The sequence below is a fragment of the Dipodomys spectabilis genome, unplaced genomic scaffold (assembly GCF_019054845.1).
Source record: "Dipodomys spectabilis isolate Male_0828 unplaced genomic scaffold, ASM1905484v1 ptg000075l, whole genome shotgun sequence".
Taxonomy (NCBI): domain Eukaryota; kingdom Metazoa; phylum Chordata; class Mammalia; order Rodentia; family Heteromyidae; genus Dipodomys; species Dipodomys spectabilis.
The window spans coordinates 534,735-561,774 of record NW_024870752.1 but is presented as its reverse complement, the minus strand read 5'-3'; positions in this window follow the sequence as shown (position 1 = coordinate 561,774).

Here is a 27,040-nt window from a genome sequence, read left to right as displayed (position 1 = left end):
TTCATTTATTTATTTATTTGGCCTTCAGTTTGTGCCAGGCATTGTTTAAGGTACTTCTTTGACCAAAAACAGAAAAACTGATCAATACAGGTTGTCTTCATAAACTGCTTTGTTGAATGGTAACACCTTTATACAACCACTTAATGATGATAAAAATATTCTTTAAAAAAATTCTTTACCTTCTGGCAACTGTATTGCAGTATTGGGAAGGCAGATAATAAACACAAAAATTGGCAAGTGCTATTTAAAAAGTGGCAGTACCTACATTGGACTGTTTTTCCTCATAGAGGGTTTCAGCCTTGGTTATGAATAATGCATCTTGCTTCCACAAAGCATTCAGATACTGATATAATTAGACTCATTTCTGAGGTCTTTCTATAGTTCATGCATCAAATACAGGCCCTTCGGGCAACGGTGCCTGGGTCTGTAGGCATGGGATGTTAAAGAAATGAACACAGTCATGCTAACATTGCCCTCCCTACTCCCTTACCGATGTAGGATGACAGTGATTGCCCAAGGCATTCTAATTACAAAGTATTTAGTAGTCAGGATCTAGCACACACCTGCCAGAAACTTGAGAGGAGAGATTCTGCACCAGGATTTTTATCTTACACAGGAACCCAGCTGGAAGCCAAGTTCTGAAGATGCTGGTGGCAGCATAAAAACTACATGCTTTCAGAGTTTGGTTGGAAGTCTCTGGAATTCTTCCCTCAGAGAGGCAGACCTGGTTACATCAGTCACAGCCTCTCATTCCACAAAGTTCAGCCTCAGGCTTTGAAGATGAGACTGTGCTGCTGCTATAACTAGGAATAAGGGACGTGATTTACAAAGCCAGATGCCTGAACATCTCACCTGGATCTACAGCTGAAGGGTTTTCAAAACAAAGCATGTGAATTGTTTCCAAAAAACAATACCAGTGAAGAAGGCATGTACTTGTATCAGGGTATATTGTAAATCCAATGGTTTTTAAATTAAATAGTAAATATTTTCCAATGGCTTCTCAAATTTAGAACTGATTAAGTCATAAGCATTAGAGTAAAACTGCACATTTCAGCACTAGAAGTGTTAGGTACATGGTGGAGTACCCATGTACAAGGTCCTGGGTTCAATTTCTGGCATCATGAAAATGGAAGACAAAAAGAAAAAAGAAAATGGAAGACAAGTGATATTGAAATGCATGCTTTCTACATAAAAATCAGGTCTCTCAATGGCTTAGAAAGATTATTATAAAAATTTTGTAAGTATTTTCTAAAGAGATGAAAACATTCAGAATTAATATGTTCACTGATGCTGCTTCTAGTTTTGTGGACCGAATTCTGTATTTGCTAACATTTATTAGTATGATAGTGTATTTTAGTATTATCTATGCAAGACAACAGAGGAAAATAAAGTGAATCTGCTTCCAGACAGTCAGAAGCAAAGAGAGAAAAAGTTAAAGATATTTGTTTATTGCACATGCCTGCTGTGTTAATCTGCTAATGATAGGAGATATAAATAATTAATTGACATTTTATATGCCACTGTGCAGGTAGGAATCAGGAATATCATGTTGCCCACAATCAAGTTAATGAAGAAGAGTCATTAAAAGACCAAATGTTTTTTTAATCCCCTACAATTTAGGAAACAAAAATTCTCATATAGATTCTATTGAAATTTTATTTTTTTCACTGAATTTCTACACAGTTTTCTGTATCTTACTATGAAAATATGTTAGGAACTAGAGAAGCTAAAATATGACCAAACCCATGTACCCATCTTGTAGTATTATATCTCTGATGAAACCCGAGTTTTTATATATTCCATTTTAAAGACACTTACTGAAAAAGATGACAAACTCTCTCTCTAGAAAATACAACTCAACATCATATAATATCATGACTTGGAAAATATACAAAAATCATGGTTTCAAATCCATGTAGCTAGGATTAAGAGGTGTGATTCAGTGACACCCAGTTTACTTGTATCTATTTATTTTGACAGTGATGGGGTTTAAACTTAGGACCTTGCAACTGCTTGCCTTGCTTGCTCAGCTGGTGCTCTACCACTTGAGCCATGCTTCAGCTCAAATGTTTGCTGATTATTTAGTGTTGCATTTGGAGCTCCTTCCAAGACTGAACAGCAATTCCTCAGATTTCAGCCTCCTGAGTAGCTAGAATGACAGGCTTAAGCCACCATTATTTTTTTGACTAGGGTCTTTATTTTTGCTTGGATGGTCTGGGAAACAATACTCCCATTTATACTTCCTGCATAGCTAGAGCATATGCATTACCATTTTTATTGGTTGACATGGGGGTCTCACATACTTTTTTCCCAAGGTGGCCTGGAACCACAGTCCTCTCAATCTCAACCTCCTGAGTAGCAATCAATTACATGCATGAGCACCTTAGCTGGCTTGATCCCAGTTTTTTTCTTAACTCAACATGATGTTAGAATTTGATTGAAAAGAGAGAACCAATTAGAATGGTTGAAGAATTTTCTTTTTAGATTTTCAGGGTCTTATCAGTTCTAAACTAAAGTTCTGTTACTCTGTCAAGGGCATGATATAAACGAGATTTTTTTTTAAGTTAAGCATTGAATGTGCCTTTCTAACAACTCAATAAAATCTATAACTATACGACAAGATCATGTTTATTTCTGATTTTTTTTAGCTTACTGTACCATTTTTATTTTTATATGTGCGTCTTTGTGAGAGAAACATGAATAACTTTATGGCTGAGAAAAATGAAAAAGCAAGCTAATTTAAATAGGTTTTAAATTTATCTGTCTGGTGAAGTAAACTCAGTTACCAGGGAATGTATAGATATTTAGTGTTCTTCACCAGACAGAAGGGTCATTCAGGCAGCTTTTCAAAGACATGGTATTGCATCATACATGCAATAACTTAAAATGTTGTATAAAAAGGAATTGCCTTCAGTAACAAGTCACTCTTTATAAGCTGATATGGAAATTAGTATTCTTCACAAATTTTAACTCCAACAGGTTAACAGGTCTGTTAAGCTCACCTAATAGGAAACCTCTAGTGTGGTAAGCACAAGCCATCAGGACTGCAGCTCCAATCTGGAATTTTTCCGTACCCTGAACTTGTCAGCTTTGCCCATAAGCATAGGCTGCCTTTCCTCTTGGTTATAAGAACTGACAAGAGCAACTGAGATCCAGGTACCTTCTTTCAGTCTCTTTCGGCTGCAGAGTGAAGGAGACTTTTTCCAGTATTAAGTCCATCCCCTTTAGTTTGATTGGTCCAACTTGGCCACATGCCTACAGGCTGGCTTCTCAGGATGTGCCACTCAAAGGTGGATTCAGCTTTCCTTGACCCATAGGAGACCAAGGGGAGGAGCCTGCACAGAACTGGAGTCGTGGTTGGAGGAGCAGCCACCAGCCAAGATGGCCCAAATAATTGATCTTTCAGCCCTAACGCTACAAAAACATCAGAGGAGAATTTTTAATTCACAAATATTGTGTGTATAACACCAGTTACATAGCTTGGGATAGTCATTTTGAAGTTCTTTTGTTATTTCTGTTGGTTGTGCTACGGCTTACTTCCATTTTCTGTGACCTTCTCTTCAGTTTGGATTTTGGAGCCCTTATCCTGCCTTCTGCCGCCTCAGAGATCCGCAGTGCCACCCCGTCCACCACTGTTCATCCAGCACTGCAATCATTTGACTGACTGCTAAGCTCCAGCCAACTGGCTGACTTTCTGCTTGGCCTTTTGGCTAAGAGCAAGCCCAGCATCCGCTTGGTTCCATCCAGGGAGTCTTCCCTATCCTGGCAGGAGGACAGACCTACAGGCTAATTGATAAGCATGTGGTTTTTTTTAAAATTAATAATGCTTCTGATTAACATGGAACAGGTTTTTTTTAATCTAATGCAGGATATTATGAAGACTGAAAAATAGAAATACCTCAAAACACAAATGATTTTAAGAGCTAGAAGATCAAGTATTAACAATGCAAGAGGAAGGAAGAGAGAGAATAACAAAATTAAGTTTTCCCTAGATCAATGAGTAAATTTTGGAAGATACCAGTATGATCTAGGTCTATTTTTATTGGGAAAGACAATGAAACTATTGGTAGATAAAAGAAACAACTAAACCTAAAGTGTGGCCACATCTGACAATGACCATTTATAATCACTACAGTTTTAGAACACTAAATAAGTGCTATGGAAGTGTGTAATTACAACTTTTTTTCTGATGGATGTAGTTACAGGAGGATGACAGTTGCTCAATTGTCTGCTATTGACCCTATATGCTTGGATTGCCTCAGAGAACAGAGCTTATGTTTGCTTTTGATGACTCAAAATGATGACATTTCCATTAAAATTAAAAATATGTGGATGTTTCAGTGAATTAAGTCATTTATGTTCTCCACTAGGTCTGCCTATTTTGTTAATAATCTTTAAGAAGATGATTAAGTAGCCTGGTCCAATCTTACAAAGCAATTGTTTAAAAATAAAAGTGAATGAGGCAGAAATTATAATATCATCTGCCTTAAAGCATAGATTTGCAACATAATACAAAGAATATTTCTATGAAACACTAGACAGGGCATGAAGCCCTGGGTTCGATTCCTCAATATCACTTAAAAAGAAAAGGCTGGATATGGTGCTGTGGCTCAAGTGGTAGAGCGCTAGCCTTGAGCAAAAGAAGCTCAAGGACAGTGCCCAGGACCTGAGTTCAAGCCCTAGGACTGGCAAAATAAAAACAAACCCCTAAACACTGAAAAATAGGATATATGCAATTATTCCCAAGTATTCCTTATAATGTTTTAAAATTCCTAGGTTATTTCTTAATAATGTTTCACTTTTTGGGTCCAACAATTATTAAGTGTTAATACTTAGTAGCTGGGCTCAGAAGAGTGCATTAAAAGAACTGAGTTCCAGCCCCACAACTAAAAGGAAACAAACTACTTACAAAGGAATCTGGTCTGCAAGGACCAGAGAGGATCACATACTTTTCATGGCATTTCCCCTAGCTTAAAGAATGAAAAGAAATCCCTCATTCCCTGCATTGCACTTTCATAGCCAAATAAATAGCTAGATAAATAAATAAATAAAATAATTTTTATTGTGCCATTCTTTCTTGAGGTATTTGAAAGCCATCCATATTTTCAAATAACAGTGCACCACATCATTTATATTAACCCACCAATATTAGTAGAGTTAGTAGAGATAATTAAAATGCAAAAAGATTCCCCAACTTATTGGAGAGTGAAAATTCCCCAAAGTCAAAACTTGTATCTATCAGACCTGAAGAAATATTAAACACATTAATATGACCAATGATAATCTAATAGCAGAAATTTTATATGAATCAATTCATTCATCCTTCATGCCAACTCTAGGATAAATATACTAATCTCCACTGTACAGGTTAACAAATAGATGTAGAGGGATTACTGACCTCCTGTTGTCTGTCCTTTTTCTAAAACAGATACTCTGGTACAACTAGCTACTGACTGGCACACAGAGCAGCCACATGATGGAAAAGAACTTCTGAAAGCCTGGAAGCAACTGCGATACTCTACAGTTCAGTAATAGAGAAACTGAGACAGTTTGAAAGCTCACATTACATAATGTATGCTACGGAGCCAGAGAGTTCAAGTAAGATTTAACAAACAGCTCTGGCAAGGAGCCCCTCTCTCTAGCCTGGTATATCATAGTTAGTGCTTGACTTAAGGAAGGCAGTGCTTCTAGAATCCTGGGTGCTTAGTGAGGACAAAGACTTTGGGCAAAATAATTACATGAATTAAATGTTGAAGTGTAAATTAATAGTAATTATGAGGAACGTGAGAGTGATGATGATAAAAAAAAATTTTAAATTCCAGGAAAGTTCTTACAGAATTGTGAATTGTGGTATGACATTTAAAACATGATCTCGGCTGCAATGCTTCGTAAGAAATGTACGCATTATCCTGCCCATGTAATTGTAACCCCTCTGTACAGTATGTTCACAAATAAAATTAAATTAAATTAAAAAAAAACATGATCTCAAAAAGAGAAATCACAAAGAAATTAAGTGATATGTCTGGCTACATAAGAATTAAAATGAAGAAGGAAAGGTAAGATAAAAAGTGATCATTTAAGAGGAGAGGGAAGTGGGAGAAAATTGAGGGAGGAGGTAAGAAGTTCAACAAGAAATGTACTACCTTATATATGTAACTGTAACCTCTCTGTACATCACCTTCACAATAAAATTAAATTTATGAAAGTGATAATTTAGTTGAACTACATACAAAATAGAGAAGAAATGGATTATCAGAGTAAATAATAAGTAACAGGTATGGCAGAGAAATGGTTAATATCCTTAATATAGAAAGAAGTTCTTGAAAATGGTGAAGAGGATAAAATATCCAATTCCCTCCAATACACACATATCACACAAGCTTACTAACCACCCAAACAGGCAAAAAAAAGTATTATAAATAATAGAAATACAATGTTTGGTCTTTTACAGTGCTGGGGACTGAACCTAGGGCCTTGTATTTGTTAGGCAAGTACTTTACCACTGAGCTATCTCTCAGTCTTATTATTTTAAAATACTCATTTTTCAAAAATAATAACCTCTAAAAGTACAAAACCAATTGCTTGATAAAAACAGCTGGGCCCAGTGGCTAAGGTCTGTAATCCTAGCTACTTAAGAGGCTGAGATCTGGAGGATGGAAGTTTGAGGCCATATTAGGAAGAAATATTCACTAGACTCTATTTCCAAAATAACTGTCAAAAAACAGGGCTGGTGGTATGGTTCACGTGGTAGAGCACCAGCATAGCAAATGACAAGGCTATGAGAAAAAGAAAAAGAAGGAACAAAGAATAGTATTTTTAAATTTTTTTTGTTTTCATGAAATTTTAGGGATTACAAGTGCTCTACCACTTAGCTATATTCGCCACCAAGAAATAGTAGTATAACTTTGAAAACTCATTCTCACCTTCACACTTAAAGATAGCATTAAGCTCGTTTTATGATGTTTTTCACTCTTCAACAAGCATAACATTGAATTAGTAATTTTATAAGCAAGCAATTTAAGGACACAACACATAGATTAATCTCAGTTCTATACCTTGGATATTAAGCATCCTTCAAAGCCTCACATAGCAGACGTAGTCCTCAGAATATTAATAACACTAAATGACATTCATACACCCACTAGTGATTCTAAAGCACTTATTGTGAGATGGTGAAACCTTTCAGAAGCCTATAATCCTAGCTACTCAGGAGGCTGAGAGCTGAGGATTGTGCTTTGAAGCCAGCTCAGGCAGGAAAGTCTGTAAGACTCTTATCTCCATTTAATAAGACAAAAAGCCTTGACCACTAGCCTTGACCAAAAAAGAGTGTGCCCAGGCTCAAAGTTCAAGCTTACAAAAAAAGAGAGTTGGTGAGGTGTCCTTAGGTCATCAGAGATGTGCCACTGAAGAGGGTCTGGAGATTCTAGAGTTTTTTGTCTCCCTCTTTTGCTGTTTGACCATGAGATAAGCGGTTTTTCTTTGCTATATATTCTCTACTATTGTCAGAGATACAGGGAGAAGGCAATGTGAAGACAGAGATTCGAATGATGCAGCTATAAGCTAAAGAAGGCCAAGGATTTCTGTAAGCCACCAGAAGCTAAAATGCAACAGAAATTTTTTCCCCAGAACCTTGAGAGGTTTTGGACTTCTAGTGAAAACAGGAAGAGAGAGCACAGAGAGAATAACTTTCTGTTGTCACTTTGCTATAGCAGTAATTTAAGAAAATGTTGAAGCTTTGGTTGCTGACTTATGCTTCTATCTAACTTTATTTGACACTTGTAAATACCGATGTGCGAATCATTTTCTAATATTTCCTGAAAGTCATAGAAAAGATGACGTGTTCTAATGAGGACCTTTTTTTCCCCTAGAAATTCATACTATCTTTGAAATGAAGATTCCTGATATAAGAATTTCAAGGAAAGTCAGCCCTATGAATGACAAAAAGATTTTGCTGTCTAATAGATGCTAACATGAGGAAAAGAAATCTACAGTGCAGATTCTACCTTATTTGACTTTACAAGTCAAATAAGATACCAAAGATAGAGACCAAAGATAGAATATTACATTCCTTCATTTATATAATTAAGCTATTCAGCTCCATCTAATTCTAGCCTGTTTTCTACCCCCTACTGAAAGCCAAAATAAAGGAACTTCAAATATTTTAGAATGATTTTGGCAATTAGTTTCTTCTTTTTCTAAAGTCCTTTAAGGATAAATCTTCCAAAGGAGATAATCTTTGAGTCCCAAACCAATTAAGTGTTCTGCTGAGTTTAAGCAGCAACAGTTTTGGACCTTTGGAAAATGTTAATACCAGCACTAAAATTTATTCTGTTAATTGCTCTAATAATCAATAAGTAATTTTCATTCTAAACTAGGTTCTTTATGTGACTTAAATAAACCAACTAAAGATCATTTACATCTCAATAACAATTCCTAATAATGTCACATCATTAAATTCTACCCTGGTTCTTAATAACACTGGTTAGTGACCAATAAAGGGACTTATTACCTTGGTCAGGTCCTCAGGGACAGAGAGAAGCAATAGATGAAGGATTTTCTTGTTGCACCAGGATACTGAGTAAGCTTTCCTTCTCTTGGGACTTTTGTCACAATTTAGTTGCAGACTGGCTTTCTCTCTCCCTTCACGTCTCTTCATCTTTGCCCTTTTCCTTTTCTTCTTTCTTCATTTTCATCCCCCATCCTGTATTTCCTGCCATATTAGCTTTTAAATGAATAGTTTTGATGGAAGTTTTGGCAAATGATTCATAAAAAATCATCTTAATCCTACTTCTTATTACAAATGATTAATAGAAAAAAGCAAAATGGAACTGGAGGTGTGGCTCTTATAGAGTGCTGAGGGGGGCGGGGAGGGAGAGAGAAATGCAAAATATTTCTTCAAAACTTCTGTACCAGTTGGGCACCACTAGGATCACAAACCTGTAATCTTAGCTACTCAGAAGGCTGAGATCTGATGTTGGTGATTCAAAGCCAGCCCAGGCAGAAAAGTCTATGAGACTCTTATCTACAATTAAACACCAAAAGCCAAAAGTGGTTAAAGTGGTAGAGTGATAGAGTGCCAGCCTTGAGCAAAAAAGCTCAGGAACAATGCCCAGGTCATGAGTTCAAGTCCCAGTAGTGGCATAAAAACAAACAAATAATAAATAAAACTTCTGTTCCTTGGACAAGTTTCTTTACAAAGAAATGATCAACAGATTCCCAGACACATGGGAATTATTTATGTAGGTAGGTAGATATAGATTTCCTCTTTGGATATTATTTCTACAAAATATATTGGATGACCATATCTCCAGGGGAATTATTTACATTGACCAAATTAAATAATTTGCTTTTGTTGTTCTGTGCTATAGAGTTGCAGTGATCTGTTAAATAATATGTATCTGTGAAAAGTGTTTCTGTGGCTAGAATGTGTATAACTTAAACAGGGAAAATTATTAGTATTTTAAAATATATTTTAACAATGCTTTTGTGATACCATCACACTTACTGATGATATTGAAATTTTTATGTTAATTAAACAACCCCTAACCACTCAGTACATTTCAGATATGTACACTTTGTAATTACCTCCATTATTGAAATAGCTGGCTTGATTTATCCATGCCTCAGTAACAATGTAGCTTCTGTTATTTTTGTCTTTAGAAAAACATAGGTCCCAGCGAGGGAATATAAAACTATTACTGTAAATTAAATATTAAAGCTAACTTATTTTTGCATAAGAATGCTGTCAAATAATGGTGATAACTGTTTCTAAGATAGAAGCTATGTTTTGGGTTGTTGTTATTTTTCTTTTTGGAAGCACAAATTAAAATCCAATTTTGAGTTCTTTTGGTAGATTGCATGTAGTTAGTGAGTATGGTTTTACTGATGTCAGTAGCTTAAGGGAAAGCTATTATAGTCTTAGTTTGGCGATTAAGAAATACAACATTTGTTGAAGGGCTAGGCCTTTTAGTCTAGAATGGATTATCACTTGATCCTTCCTTAAGCATTTTTATACAGGAGTGCATTATCCTTGGAGCCACCGTCGGCTCCATGCCTCATTAGCTTGGGTGTTAGATAAATCAAAGGCAGCCTCGGAGACAAAGATAAGCAAACTGCAGGCCAGCAAGATGATGATGTATGGATCCAGGAGGCTAATAGGAAAGTATTGACAGGAAAATGGTGTGCTTATCCTGCAATCACTGCATATTGCAATGAGAGCTCCCCAAAGCAGATGGGATTCACTTCAGGGAATGCTGCAGCTACAAGACTGCTAGGCAGAAATGGATCCTTGCGTTTTAAATTCGAACAAGAAGTTTGTTTCTTTTTAGCGGCCTTTAAGTACATTACAGTGTGTAATAGCACGGGCCCCAGCAAACTCTCAAAAGAGAATGTCATATCAAAAGAGCAAGTATTGGAATTATTTTCATCCCAGAAGATTTTTTTTGCCAATATGACATTTACATAGCAAGGAAATTGATAATCACTCTTGCTTTTCAGGCTTAAAACTGTTCTGTCGGTCTTCATACGTGATGAAGTCGGCTTCCATTTAGAATCTGCCTTAAGAGTCTTCACTGCATTATAAAGTTTGCTTCTTTCTGTTTCTATGGGATTAAAAGGAACACCACGGGAGCAAATTTTAAAATGGAAACATACACACACACACACACACACACACACACATTAGATGTCATGTTCTGGAGTTTAAAAATATTTTTCTGATTCTCATCCATAATTAATATCTTTAAGCTAAATTAATCCTTAACGATTATATATATCTTTATTTTTTTAATTTTGCTCCCTTATTTTGCCTCATTTTTCTTCTAGAAATTATTCATGTTGTACATTTCTTAAGGCAATCGAATCATCCGTAAGGTCTAAAAACTGAGTGTAGCAAAAATTACATTATGACAACCCTACCCATTAGAATCTCACATTCAGAAAAACAGTCACTAATTCTCATCTGTTCTGAGCCTACTAGGGAACTACTGGGGGCGAAAGGTTAACCCACAGAGTTGATTTTCTATGTCATGATGCATTCCTCAATCACCTCTTTCCTGTCTCAAAGCAGAACTTCCTAGGTGGCAGCAGCTAACCCTTTGAAAAAGAGAATTGGCTCCAGGCTCTGTGATTCACTTCCTCTATTGCCAGGACCATGAAAACCAAAAGTATTCGTCCAAATGAAAGCCAGGAGTTGGGTGGACCCTGCTACCCCACAAAGGCTGGCTAGTTCTCTGCATGGTGCCCACACTGGCGTATATGCCACAGTAGTGACAGAAGTGGGTGGCTTTGGTCCCAGCTCACTGTGTTACAAGGATAAGTGAAGATCTGGCTGCCATCAGAAAGTGAGCTTCAAGAATAAAGAATCATAAGAAAACAGTCCTGCAAATTAGAGACCATAATCTATGGTGGTTAATGTGTTCATTTTGCAGTTGCTGGCGTGTTCAATGTCGTTATCTAAAAGCCAAGAATTTTGTGTATTTAAGGCATTCAAGTACCTTATCTCATAAACTGTACATATAAATTCAGAATAACTAGTACTATTGAATTAGATATTATATTTTATTTCGTGATAGATTTTTTTCCCTTTAGGTTTCTCTATCTCTTAGTCATAATCAAATAGAGACATTAAATATAATTGCATTTGAGGGTTGTGAATTCAGAATAAGTAAAATTCCATTGCCAAGTCTGTATTTTACAGATGAGAAAAGGGTCCCTCTACCTGCAAATAAAAGCACTGACCAAAGTTCAAACAATTCATAAAGTAGAATTAGATGCTTAGGTCTGCTGACAACTTTGACTCTAACTTGTTGTCTACTGAGTCAGTACTGTCAAGAAACCAGTTTAAAAACAACAACAACAAAAAGGGAATTAATCACAGATGAAAACGTAGATTTCTCTACTGTAATTTAATCAGGACAAAGAAATGCAGGATGAAGTCCCTACTCCAGTGCACATGAAGGGCCACAGAGGCCCATCCCCCTGAGGCACTCGGCCTGGCACTCTGGGGAGCTGAGTTTACTTTGGCAGAGAAGAAACTGTCCCTGCGTGTTGACCAGGTAAACTAGTTTCTCTCTTTCCTGCTTACTTTCACTCTCCTCACCCCTTTCTCTCCCAGAAATTCTGATGATAAATTTTTAAATAAATATTAAAGTCATTATTAGGCAAGATATAAACTTTTCAAAGGATTACAAGTAAAACATTGTTTCTTATACTTTGAAGCGATAAAAATTACTATAAAATATTTTCATGTCAACTGATTTACTTCCCACTTTATCACTATTTGTAAAAACTTAAGGTCATAGAGTGTCAAGTTTTGCTCTTGAACTTTTGCTAAAAGTTAACTTGGTTGGACATATTTTTTTCCCTTTTCTCGTTTGCCTTCTCTCTCCTACTTTTCTTCTCTTCTCTTCTCTTGATCTCTCTTTCTGTCTCATGTTTCTGTCTCTCCCTTCCTATTTCTCTCTGACTCTGTCTCTCTCTGTCTCTGTCTCTGTCTCTCTCTCTCTGTCTCTCTCTGTCTCTGTCTCTCTGTCTCTCTCTCTCTCCCCCCTTCCCAGGCAGAAATAATCAATTGGAGGATCAGAATTCACTGCAGATACACTGGTCAGATTTCTTTCTTCCTTTTCTTTCTTTTAAAATTACATTCTGTTTAGTAAACAAACTTAATTACGATTTAAATGTACTGCAGACAAGACTTTTAAAACCATCGTTTGTTATGCTCCATGCAAATCTTGGAGTTACCAAAAACATTGTTTTAAATATCATAGCCAGAAATGTACTAGAACTTCTATCACGTCTGTAGCATTTGGCGTTAGAAATAATATCCTGCATCTTGAGCTGGGTACTCAAGAGATTACGAGGAAATCAGAAAACCAACTAAAGCAAATCCAGGCATCTTTTACTAAAGGAAAGAAGGAAGAGGCAGACTTCCCTAACCGTGCCCCCTCGTCTATGCCTTCTGCCTACCAGTTATCATTCTTAGTAATTGTCATTGGTTTTATTTCACTCTTTGAAAACCAACCCTGTAAACCCAACTGGTGCCCTCTTCATCACACTCTGCCTTTGTTCTGCTGGGCAGCCTGCTTCCCTTGCACTACCCATTAGCCCAGGGAACATTGTGATTAATGCACACTCTCTGTGCTCCAGCCAGCCGCCTGGCCCCTGGCTGCTCCCTGCGGCTGGTCTGGAGCAGTCACCAGTGTCCCTGTGCCTTTAACGGGCTTTCTTTTATCTGCCTGCCTAGAGCCTGCAGCTGGGTCTTCTCATGGCCTGACCCACCACCGCCTCCTGCACCCCGGGACTCAGGCAGGGTGCGTTCATTACTCATCTGTGACAATAACCCATCGAGTAAGATGTAGAACTCAATTCCAGCAGAAAGACCTATAATGTTGGAGTCAGAAGGTTATCGCTGAGGGACCTGCACCTTGCTCCCTGCCTCTCTTATCGAGAGCTTTACAGGCTCTGCTGGGGCCAGCATCTTGTAAAGCTGAGGGTGGCAGATTTGGCCTCAGATTAACATACATCTTCCTAAGTAGGACTACATTTAATTAAAAAGTAAGCCTGAGTTAATTTTTTTTGTTACTGTAGTATAGGGAAATAAGAAATGTACATTGAACAATCTGGGTAGGTGGTAGAAAGAAAAGGAAAATAGATTCCTGGCCGTTTCTGTCCCTGGCTGTCTCTCACTGTCTATACTCACGGTGCAGGCAAATTGATCAGAAGATCCCAGGCTGACTTTAGGGTCCAGCATGCTGTTGAGCCCCATTTCACCCCATTCTGCCTTTTCTATTTTCCTTTGAAGGGTACTGTGTTTGAACTAGTGTCTAAAGTTTTCCTATGCACATCATCAAGCGGAGTATCTACTTGCCCTTGGAAATTCTGAGTTGATAATCATTAGAAAATAAATAAAAATCTCAACTGGAAAAGAGGAGAGATTATGATGGGGAAGGCCATCCCAGAAATGTTTCTTCCATTTCAAACACAGTATTCAAGTTAAATATGCAACTATCAGAATCACTTCAGTTTCACTCCACTGGATAGATATATTCATCAGATCACAATAATGAACCAGACATGAGGGGAAAAAATTCATTAACCCAGTTAAGAAAATTCAAGGCATGAACAGACTGTCCCTGGGAAACATTCATTCACTTCAATATTGGAAAGTGGCTTAAAATATTTTTTCAGTGATTTTAGAAGGCTTATTCATCTAGAAGTATTTCTGTAACACCAAATTTTAAAATATTGGGGAAAAAAGAGAAAATGACTAAAGAAAATTTTAATTAATAATCTAATGCTAAATGTATTGTTTCTACTTATTGTAATGTCTCTATATTGTCTCTACAGATGACAATAGCACTATCATCCTGAAGTTTTACAAAGGCTTAAACTACATTTTCAGAAGGTCCGCTTCTTTTCTAAAGGGCATAGTCTTCCACAGATTTTCTGTCCCTTGGTTCTGCACTCTAAAACACTTCATAACTTTTCTACTATCATTTCTATCAGTCAGATGTGAGCCAATTTTGTTATTAATATCTCCCAATATATTACAGACAGCACTATTCCTCCATGTCTCTCTCTCTTTTAAAAAGAGCACTAGGAAAAAGTGTACAAATGTTTGCCTAGAAGATATATTCACTGCTGGTAGAAAATGAAAATTAAAATCAGTATAGACACAAGAGAAATCAGTACGGAGTTGACTCATAAAAAGTGAGCTGAAACTCTGTATGATCCACATACCCCTTCTGGATGAATGCTGAAAGAATCAAAGTCAGCTTATTAAAGAGATATACAGATATTTGCAAACTGTTTATCACAGTACCATTCACCATCAAGATATGGAATCAGCCTAGGTGCCCATCAGTGGATGGATAGACAAAGAAAATGTAGTTCCTTTGCACCATGCAGTTTCACTCAGTGACTATGGAGAATGAAATTATGTAGTTTGCTGAAAACTGGATAGAACTGAAGATCATCATGCTATGTTCAATAAGCCAATCCCACAAAGACACGTAGAGCATGCTTTCTCTCATTTGTGGGAGTCAGGGGGATCATGAACACAGAGGGGAATTACTTAGGAGGGAGAGAAAAAGCAAAAAAGAGGAAGAAAGAGGGAGACAAGAGAAAGAATGAAGGGCTGGGTTACATGATCAAAGCACATTGCATGCAATGGAAATGTCATACAATCTGGTACTAATATGTGCCAAGGTATAAAAAAGAAGATGAGAGACTTTAAATCACTATACATTGCCATAGATAAAGCACTACTTATTGCTCAAATACACTTGGCAGCAGAATTCTTTCCATGGGACATCTGCCAGTGGCAGCATCCTGTAGCACACTTGGAGAACACTGTATCTTTGCCTTTTCTGAATGACATGTTAGAGGGCTTTGCTTGTATTGCAAATTCCCACAGAGTCTTGAAGCCTACTTCAAGCAAGATAAAACAATGAAGAGCAAATTCAATAAAATATATAAAAGTGTTATTGGTCTGTAGAGAGTGCTACTTCCACAGCAGTCATCTGATCCTGTTTCACAAACACTCATTACCTTGCCTTGTAATAGCTATTTGACACAAATGTTTCTCTCCACTTATTTTTCAGAAGATAACCAATTCTTTCTTCTTTTTCTCTACAAGGGGCAGAAGAATGAATTAGTTATCTATCTCTCATTCATTCTTCTATCCTTTTATCCTAATACCCTACCAAGTGTGGATTAACAAATATGTGTTGAGGGAGTTGTTCAACTAGTAACATAAAGTTGCTTTTGCATACTAAAATACAGAATATTTCTATGAATAAAATAGCACTAATGCTTGTCCTTTACCACCTTCAAGAAACTAAATCCTATTAGGACAAAAAAAATTCTCAACAATTATGTCAACTGCTATCAAGATAATTTTGTGCCAGGTATTGTGCATCTACACATAATATCCTTGTAGTCTTCATAAGAGTTCTCAGAAGAAATTGTTACTGTCTTTCTAATAATTAGATCAATAATACTCGTATATAGCTCACAAAATAAATAAGAATGCTGAAGCTAGAGCAGCTAAAGAGTGTCCTCACATGGGGAAAGCATGAGAGAACAATGGAAGAGGCGACATTGACTCAAACCCTGACTTGTGCAATTAAAAGCCTTTGTGCAACTACTTAATTACATATAAAATACATACTATGTATAAGTTATAAAATATACTATGTATACTATATAAAATATGTATATGTACATATGTACTATGTAGAATATATAATAGTGTACATAAGTTATTGTAAATTGGTATAATATTCATATAATATTAAATAGTACATATAGAGAGAATGTATGTCCATAGTCACACAGAAACTATAAGAGGGAGCACAGAGATTTGAATCCAGGCTTGTCTGAGTCCATACTCATACACGAGCTGCATTATTAGCTGTGCTCTACTGAAATGTGTAAGAGAACTAGAATTGTGTGATTCTTTCCTTCTGAATGGATCTTCAGTGAAGAAAGAAGAAAGAAGGAAAGAAGGGAGGAAAGAAGGGTCATAGTTTCTCTAAGATTCAATTTTCTTATTATAATAGGTATTGAATACTTACTTTGTTATTAATACAATTATAAATCATTTTCATCCCTCCTTTTAGAGCTGTACTGTCTGAAAGGAACAGTTTGAACCTGATGCTTTCCAGTCTCTACGCCCCACTAATGCTCAGATCCCCTTGAGACCAGCTTCCAATATTCTCTACATCTGTGCCATCACATTCTACACTGACCTACTTGTCAAATTACTTTCCCCAATTTTCATTTTTATTTCTTCTGCAATATTCACAATTATTTGTAAAGTAATGTTTATTAGGGATATTTCCTCTTACAAAGTAACTCCTATTGGCTGTACAAATTTAAACATTACAAGAAAAATGTTAAGAAAAAAATTAAAACACCCAGCTGTTAGTGGTTCATGCCTATAGTCTTAGCTATGGAGGAGGCTAAGATTGGGAGGATCTCAGTTCCAGGTCAGCCTTGGTCAAAAAGTTAATGAGACAATCTCAACAGAAAAGTCTGGGTGTGGTGTATGTACTAATCATCTTAGCTGTGGTGGGAAGCATAAACAGGAAGCTTATGATCCTGTCCAGGTAAAGTGAGACCCTATAACCAAGAAACCAGGGCTAGAGGTATGGTTTAAGTGATAGAGCTTCAACCCAGCGAATGAAATACCCTGAGTTCAAATCTTAGTACTTCTGAAAAAAATTATACCCATTATTAAAAAATAAAACTTTTAGCTGGGTACAGGTGGCTCATTCCTGTAATCCTAGCTACTCAGGAGGCTGAGATCTAAGAATCACAGCTCAAAAACAGTCCAGGCAGGAAAGTCCATGAGACTCTTATCTCCAATATACCACCAGAAAACTGAAAGTAGCACTCTAGCTTTGAGCTGAAGAGCTGAGGGACGGTGCCCAGGCCCAGAGTTCAAGCCCCACCAATGATAAACATACGTACGTACGTACATACATACATACATCTGTTGACATTCTTAGCTTAATGCCTTTCACTGCACTTAAGTAATTAGTTTATGTATATACAAATTTCAGATGACTCTATAAAGTTAGAATAATTCACTTTAGAAACACTTTAAAATTTTATTCTGAACCAAAGTTTTAATGGCCATGTACCATAATCAATTTGACTTTTCCAGTTTATTTAGAATGAAAATGTTGTGCTAATGATTCTTGTATATGCATCTTTTTCTGACCTTTGACCATGAAATATTGTTCTTAATTTTAAAAATATTAGTATGGTTAGATTCTTAATATCATATGCTCTTGAATTTCCATATGATAGCCAATAGTCATATGCCATTAAAATTAAATTAATTAGATTTAAGAAAATTAAGATGCACCCTGACAGTGATCTGGGCTATATTGGAAGCAATTGATAACCACAGACACAGGTCATCAAGAGCCTTACAGAAGTCTCTAGTGAATAGGGATGGGACAAGAGTGACCCAGAAGGAAGAAGATATCAATTGCATTTCTGTTTGATCCAGAAAAGAAGGCATAGATAAGGAACTAGTGGCCTACTCAAAGCAACACAGATTATATAACTAAGCAGACAGAGGCAAGATACAAAAAAAATCAACTTCCAAGTTTAATGCAAAAATTCAGGACTTTTCCTCTTACTGATGTACTTATTATCTTATTCTTGGGAGAATATCTCCTCAAACAAAGAAAACTTTTCTCAATTAGTCTGAGAAAGACTTTTTTTTAATGTCTGAAATAGGGGTTGGGAAGGTCGCTCAGTGGTAGAGTGCTTTCCTTGCATGCATGAGGCCCTGGGTTTGATTCCTCAGCACCACATAAGCAGAAAAAGCCAGAAGTGGCACCGTGGCTCAAGAGGTAGAGTGCTAGCCTTGAGTTGAAGAGCTGAGGGATAGCACCCAAGCCCAGAATTCAGGCCCCACAACCAACCAAAATAAATGTCTGAAAGACAGTCAATACACTTTCATCTTGTATATGTCTTGAGAACACCCACCAGTGGCAGGCTCTTCTGCAGATTACAGGGCACTTTAGCTGGCTTTTGGACAGAAGAGCTGAGAGTGAGCAGAAACTCAGAAGAGACAGCAAGAAAATCCTATCTTTCAAGTTGGAAAAAAATATATTAAGTGAAGTAAGCCAGGCCCAAAAAATATAGGTCCCATGTATAAGTTTAAGACAAGCAGAAAAGGTCAAAAGCTATGTTCATATGACCATATAAGATGACGTTAAGCGAAATGAACCCCATGATAGGGACACAAATGGTTATTTCTTCTCTGCCATTGTTTTTTAACGTATTTATAATGTACTATGTGATTTTTTTGTTTTGGTATGTTTCTCCCTCACGGTATAACCCTTATTTTCACTGTATTTGATTCTGGTGCCCTGCATTTTGTATATATACTTCTCTAATTTGGGGAGGGGAAGGGAAAAAACAAAATGCTTAAATAAAGATACAGGTTGAACCATTGTAACAGTGAGATGTACAAGACAGTATGTTGGAAACGAACTTTACAACTTCGGTGATTGGTGGGGGAGTAGTTGGAGAGGTGGAGAAGGAAAGGATGGTAGGGGAAAAACAAAGGAGGGGCAACAATGCTCGACAGGAAATGTACTCATTACCTTACTCATGTAACTGTAACCCCTCTGTACAGTAATGTATTTATAAGGTACCATGTGATTTTTTGTTGCTTTGTATGTCCCTCCTCCACAGTATGCCTGTTTTCGCTGTATTTGATGTTGGTATAATTTGGGGAGGGGAAGGGAAAAAACAAATTGTTTAAATAGGGATACAGGTAGACCCATTGCAATAATGAGTGTACAAGATGCTATGTCTAAAAATTAACTTTACAAGTCAGGTGGGGGGTTAGGGGGGGAGTGTAGTTGAGGTGGGAGGGAAGGGACTGTAGGGGAAAAACGAAGGAGGCAACAATGCTGAATAAGAAATGTACTTATTACCTTGCTGTGTAACTATAATCCCTTTGTACAGTCTTTTCACAATAAAAAACTTAATTTAAAAAATCCTATCGTTCAGTTATAGAGGTAGGATCAAGCAAGAGAGCCATCAGTGACTATGAAGCTTAAAATGCCTAAATTAGGCCTATGATTTCATAGTACGTATATTTCTCAGAATAAATCTCAGGATAAAGATGAAAGAAGGAAAGAAAGAAAGAAGAAAAGAAAGAAGGAAAGAAAGAAAGAAAGAAGCAAAGAGAGAGGGAAGGAAGGAAGGAAGGAAGAAAGGAACGAAGGAAGGAAGGAAGGAAGGAAGGATTGCTAGACTGTGTACTGCTATTGTGCTGGATCCCAGGTATTGATCCACCTCTAGCCCAACTGAACGTGGGCCATTTATAAGGGCCATCTTCACTGCCAGATCCTATATGAATGAGAAAAATGAATATGAAATAGGAGAAAGTTCTGGACTTCATATGCCTTGAATCTTTGCACAAAATCGTTTACTTACTCTAAAAGGCCACATCTCCTCTTTCCGAGAATACCTATAAACCTTGGGAAAACCTGTAACACCGGATGGCTGGAGGAGAGCCCAGGACTCTTGAAAGCAGGATTCCCTTATAGCCTCACAAGAGAACATGAAAAGTAGACTATGACTTCCTCTAAATTGTCAGCAAGGAACTGGGAGAAGTACAAAGGCCAGAGCTGTAAAAAAGAGAAATCCATCTGAGGATAACTTTCATCAACTCCTCACCCACCCTACACACATTTATTTCACTTTTTAAACCTTGAGGGGTTTTCTTTTCTCTTCTTCTCAAAGTCAGGATCTGAAAATGAACAATTGGAACACATGGGATAAAGTATTAAGATTACTAAACCAGGAAGTATGTATCTTTGAGTTTTATTGAGCACCAATGTGTGAAAGATTTGGATAGTTTAGATAAGGTCTTTTACACCCTGTGTTAAGCAAGGCTGAACATTAAAAAGAAGCCTCAACTACAAACTTGTGCAACTTCTAGTACCACAGAGGCCATTTTTAAGTTAAAGAGTTAAGAGCAAAAACATAAGTCGATATTTTAGTTTGGATTAAAAAATATGACTTTTAATAAAAATATAAGTAACTATCCTATTGGAGTTGCTAAATTACTGGGATATTACCACAGAAGACTGTCTGGCTTATTCTAAGAAGAAAATATACCTGTAAAATGAAGAAAGAGAACATCCAAAGACTGAAATGTGAATCTCTGGTCCCAGCTGTGCCTAAAGTAAAATAGTACTCCCAGATTTTCCAGTTAGGTCCATTCATAAGCCTCTTTGGATCTTTAAATCACTAAATTAATAATGCTACATAAAGCCCTCCTCAAAAAGAAATAAATAATAAGTGGCTCTGTGGCTCAAGTGGTAGAGCGCTTGCCTTGAGCTGAAGAGCGCAGGGACAGCATCCAAGCCCCGACTGACAAAAAAAAAAAAAAAAGATATAAATAAAGCTATATATTCTTCTGTATTTGTCCAAAGTATCTACGAGATCCTAATAGGTGAAATAGAGAATGTACTTAAAGATAGTTGAAAATATTTGTCTCTTCTAGAAGGAGAAATCAGCACAGTACTTAGGAGAAAGTTCCAATTTCATATCACCTGAGTTTAAATCTTGGTTCCACTAATGGCTAGCTGGTGACCTTGCACACATTATGTAACTTCTCTGTGCCTCACGTTCCTCCTGTATAAGACAGGAGATAATAATAGAACTGACTCAGGGTTGTTATAACAATTTAATGAGTTAATGCCTTAAGACATTAGAACTGCACCTGGCATACTGCAGCACGCAATAAATCTTACAATTATTATGCACTCACAGGTTAGAGTATAATCATATTGCTCCACATCTTTCTCACAGTTTGTGGTCAGTGTTTTGGATTTTAGCCATTCTACTAGGCATGTAGAAATATCTCATTTTTATTTTAATTTGCAATTCGATAATGACATATGAGCTTGAGTATCTTTTCGTATGCTTATTTATTATATTCCTATCTCGTTCAGTGAGATATCTGTAATGTTTTCATCAATTTAAAAACTGATGTTTTGGTATGTTTTAGATACACATCTATCCTCGGTACAATTAAGATATAATTTCTTCCGATCTGTGGCTCACCTTTCCATTCTTTTAACCGTGCCTTTGGTGGGTGAGGAGGAAGCTAAGAATATGCTACATGTTGAACTCAGATCTTCACACATGCTGGGCTGACACTCTGTAACTTGAGCCATGCTTCCAGACCTGTTTTTTTCCACTTGTTATTTTTAAAATGGATTCTCATTTTTCTGCCTGGATATGCACCTGAGCTGACCCACCTACATATCTTCCCATAGTTGCTAGGATGTGGAGAGTCAAGAATTTCATTCAATACTGGTAGGGATACACAATGAAACAACCCCCTGAAAAAATAATTTAGCAATTTCCTACAAAGCTTTTTTTTTTTTTTTTTGTCTGTCATGGAGCTTGAACTCTGGGCTTGGGCACTGTCCCTGCGCTCTTCAGCTCAAGGCAAGCGCTCTACCACTTGAGCCACAAAGCTTTTTATATATATTTACCACTTGATATAGCAAATACACTCTTAGGTATTTATTAAGAGTTAAAAACACAAAAATGTAGCCAGGTGCTGGTGGGTCACGCTTGTAATATTACCTACTCAGGAGGCTGAGATCAGGATTGCGGTTCAAAGCCAGCCTGGGCAGGAAAGTCTGTGAGACTCTTATCTCTAATAAACCACTAGAAAACCAGAAGTGGTGCTGTGGCTCAAGCAGTAGAGCTCTCACCTTGAGCTGAAGAGTGCAGGGACAGCGCCCAAGCCCAGAGTTCAAGCCCCATTACCGACCAAAAAAAAACAACACACACACACACAAAAACGTGAGCAAGAATATTTATAGAAGTTTTAATTATAATAATCCAAAATTGGAAACAAGGAAGATATCTCTTAACAGGTGAATGAATAAATGAACTAGACACCATCAATAAAATGTTATTTTGTGCAAGCAGCATGGGCTCAGGCTGCAGACATATCAGAAGGAACTTCAAGTGCATATTGCTAAGTGAAAAGAAGCCAGTCTGAAAGATTACATATTGTGTGACTCCAAATGTATGGCATTATAGAAAAAGAATGTGGCAACTGTAAAATGAATCAGTAGTTACCAGGAAGTGTGTGTGTGTGTGTGTGTGTGTGTGTGTGTGTGTGTGTGTGTGTGTTAGGGAAAAGGATTTTCAGGTCACTAGAACTTTTCTGATACCACAAAAGTAGATGCATGCTTTTGTAAAACCCATAGAAACATCTCCTTGCACAAGTAATATATGCTAAATATCCAAAAAATCATAGAAAAGGAAGAATAAGCTCCAAAGTAAAAAATGAATAATGAATCAAAATTAGTATATAAGTTGTAACTAATGTATCACATGGAAGAAATATATGGAAAACTGTGCTTTTATTTTGGGGGGTTTAAACTCAGGACTTAGTGTTTGCTAGGCAAGTGCTGGACCATGTAAGCCACACCCTTTGCCTATTTTGTTTAAATTATTTTTCAGCTAGTGTCTCAGATTTTTGCCTGGAGTAAGGAGGTTTGGGATCTAGATTCTTCTCTCTATGTAACTGAGATGACAGGTGTGCATCACTGTGGTCTGTTTTGTTAAAAATGGAGGTCTCCATAACTGTTTTGTTGTTGTTGTTGTTGCTGCTGCTGCTGCTGCTGGTTTGTGTGGGCTGGCCTCAGTCTACATTACTGTCATTGTCCACTTGCTGCATAGTCAGAAATAGAGGCATGTATCACCCCGCAAAATATGTCTGTTAATAAAAGCATCCATCTGATTCCTGAAACTCCTTTATTCAGTTATAATTAACTGAGTAGTATAAAAAGTCTGGTTGGATTTATTTGGTGATACTATCCAGTTGAATAGTGAATATTTCACAGGAAGAGTATCATGTAAAATACCATGATAATTGAACAAATCAACCCTTTGCTTTGAACACCCCCCCCCACACACACACACACAAACATGCACATAATCCATGGCCCAATTAAGCCTTAGTGAAGACAATTAGGAAAGAAAATCACACAAAAGGGGAAGAACAGATGTCCTTTCTGTAACCTGGTAAGGTATAACTCAGCTTAAAAAGGCATCATGTTCTATGTTTGCTAGCTAGCTCATGCTTACTATGCAACTGAGTGTATACTCTTCACAAGTTATTTATAGTAAATCATGCACAGGTATATAACATACTTTCAATAAAGTCATCTGCAGCTGCCTTTAAGTTTGGACTATCCTATCAGAGTCACACAACTAATGAGAATAAATGGGGTCAGCTCTAAAGAGAGGAAGTCATTCTGGGGATGTAAGGCTGGAAGAACACTATCGATTGATGCGCTATTGGTCAGAGGGCCCTACTCAGAAGTCATCAATGGTTAAATGTCAGCCTTGGGGGCATATTGAGCAGTGGTCCTCCAGGGGCCAGTCCTGCACCTGGTGCTATGTAATGTTTCCACAAGTAACTCCAATGATGGCTTTTACATGTGCTTCTTATATTTGAGCAAACGTAATAATTCATAGTCTACCTGAGCTGATGGAAAAATAAGGAGATGGCAAAAACAGTAGGTTATACAGAGGGAAAGTGTAAGGATATATATTTTAGAAAATTAAATTCCCCACATATCATGTAATAGCCCTGCTACAAAATCTTTGCCCAGGCCTTTGATTAGTTTCTTCGGCTGACCTGTCTCTGCATAGACCTTGGTTCACTCTCTTTTTCTCTCAGTAAAACCATATAAGATATTCCTTGCTGTATTAGACCCCATCGATGGGCTTGAAATTTGTCGCAACTGGAAAAGTAAAAAACAACAACAACAAAAAAAAACACTTCAATAACCCTGACACGTAAACTAGCAAATCTTTAGCCCCCACATAACTCTTAGCTAAGAGTAAGAGGGGATGTAGTGGACTCAAGGAAACCAATTAAAATGCACATCTATTCCAGGAAGCAATATGAGAGTTCTTAAAGAAAGTAAAAGGAGAAATCCTAAAGAGACCCAGACATACTGAGGTATAACCAAAAGGGGATGACACTAGCACTCCTACCTACAGGGAAGCATTATTCACAACAGCATTAGCACAGGCAAGGTGCAGAAACAATCATAATTCTCAGCAATAGAAGAATAGATAAAGAAAATCTCTCTCTCTCACACACACACACACACATATATAATTAAATAGTATTCGGCCTTCAAAAAAGAAGGCAATCCTTCCATTTCCCACATTATGGATGGACACTGAGGATGAGGACATAATACTAAACCATCTAAGCCAAAAGAAATTAACATATTACATCTCATTTACATTAATAATGTTGAAATATATACAGATGGAGAACAAGTAGTCAAAATGACATGGAGATGGCTTGAAGTATATAAAATAGCAGATATGTAGTTAGTAAAATTGCATTGTTAAATAAATTGATTTTACCTGTTCTTGTCATCCCAAACCTAACAGTATGAGATTCTAGCTATGTTTGTCTATTTTACTGTAGTAATTGTTTTACTCTGTAGGTGCCAAAATTGCATACTGAATTTCAAATACACATGAGAAAACTTATCCAAATTTGAGAAGAGGCCATCCACTTGGATAAAGAACATTCATAATGCTTAGAATTAGTTTTGATTACAAAAAGTAAAATGTTAAGCTGAGTGCCAGTGGCTCAAGCTTGTCATCCTAATTACTCATGGGGCTGACATCTGGAGATGGCTGTTCAAATCAGCCTGGGCATAAAAGTGTAAGAGACTCCATCACTAAAATAACCAGAAGGGCAGATCTGGAGGTGTAGATTGAATGGTAGAGTATCAGCAGAGCAAGCAAGCCTATTATTTAAAACTATAAATTACTGATACATTTTTGCTTTTGAAATTTATTTTGATGATGCTGTGGATTGATATAAGGGCCTCACATTTAATAAACAAGTGTTCTACCACTTGTGCCACAACACCAGTTGTTTTGCTTTTAGTTTGTTTTGATATTAGTATCTCATACACTTCTGAAGTGGCTTTTGAAAATGATCTTCCTACCTCTACCTCCTGAGAAGCTGAAATTATAGGTATGTGCTACAACTTTTATTGTAATTGATTTACTAAAGACATAATAGTAAGTGTCATAAGAACTCAAAGCAAAAAGTAATCATTCTGAATTAGAATGGGCAAAGAAGTTTCCACTATAGAGCCTTCCTTAGGAAGGGAGAATGTATTTGGATAAAATAAGACAGAAAATTTCTGAGAAAACACTAATAAAATTTCTGCTCTAAAGCCAGATTTCTCAAGTTTAGTTCTACTGTCATTTGGGGCTAGATAGTTGGGAAGAGGGGGCTGTTCTGCACATTCTAGGATAATTAGCCCCACTGGTCTCCACTTTCTCCCTTGTGACTGTGACAACCTATAAGTCTCTGAACATTTCAACTGTCTAGAGTGTTAGAAGGGTGGGCAAGGGAAGACAGAGAGGAATAGGGGCCATCACCTCCTATGAGAAAGAGTCCACTAAATGAAAAACATTAGAGAGAGAGAGAAAAGAGGAAGGAAGGAAGGAAGGAAGGAAGGAAGGAAGGAAGGAAGGAAGGAAGGAAGGAAGGAAGGAAGGGAGGGAGGGAAAGAAGGAGGGAGGGAAAGAGGGAGGGAGGGAGGGAAGGGAAGAGAAGAGAAGGGAAAGGAAGGAAGAGAAGGGAAGGGAAGGGAAGGGAAGGGAAGGGAAGGGAAGGGAAGGGAAGGGAAGGGAAGGGACAGTTCCTGCACTCAGGAAGCTGAGGCAAGAGGATCATGAATCATGAATCAAAGCCAGCCCAAGCTACACAACAAGACCTTGTCTCAAATAAATGAATAAACAAACCATGAGAAACAGAAAAGGAAAAAAAAGAAAAAAAGGAAAGAAGAAAAGAAAGTGAGGGCTGGGAAGGTGGCTCAGTGGTAGAGCACTTGCCTTGCATGCCTGAGGCCCTGAGTTCGATTGCTCAGCACCACATAAGCAAAAAGAAAAAAGCCGGAAGTGGCACTGTGGCTCAAGTGGTAGAGTGCTAGCCTTGAGCTGAAGAGCTGAGGGACAGCGCCCAGGCCCAGAGTTCAGGCCCCACGACCGGACCCAAAAAAAAAAAAAAAAAAAAAAGAAAGTGAAAAACTAGTCCATAGAATGAAATATTTGTAAATCATATGTTGTAATAAAGGACTAATACTCAGAATACATTTTTAAATGTTTACAAGTCATCAGTAATAAAAATGAAATAAAGCGGTTGCCAGTGACTCACACTGTAATCCTAGCTACTCAGGAGGCTGAGATCTAAGGAATGCAGTTTGAGGGCAGCCTGGGCAGAAAAGTCTCCAGGAGACTCTTATCTCCAATTAACTACTCAAAAGCCGGAAGTGGTTCTGTGGCTTGAAGTTGTAGAGTGTTAGCAGGAGTGATAGAGCTCAGGAACAGCATCCAAACCCTGAGTTCAAGAACCATGACCGACAGAAAATAAAAAGTCAATTAGAAATTATCAAGAGTTTTGAAGAAACAGTTATCCATA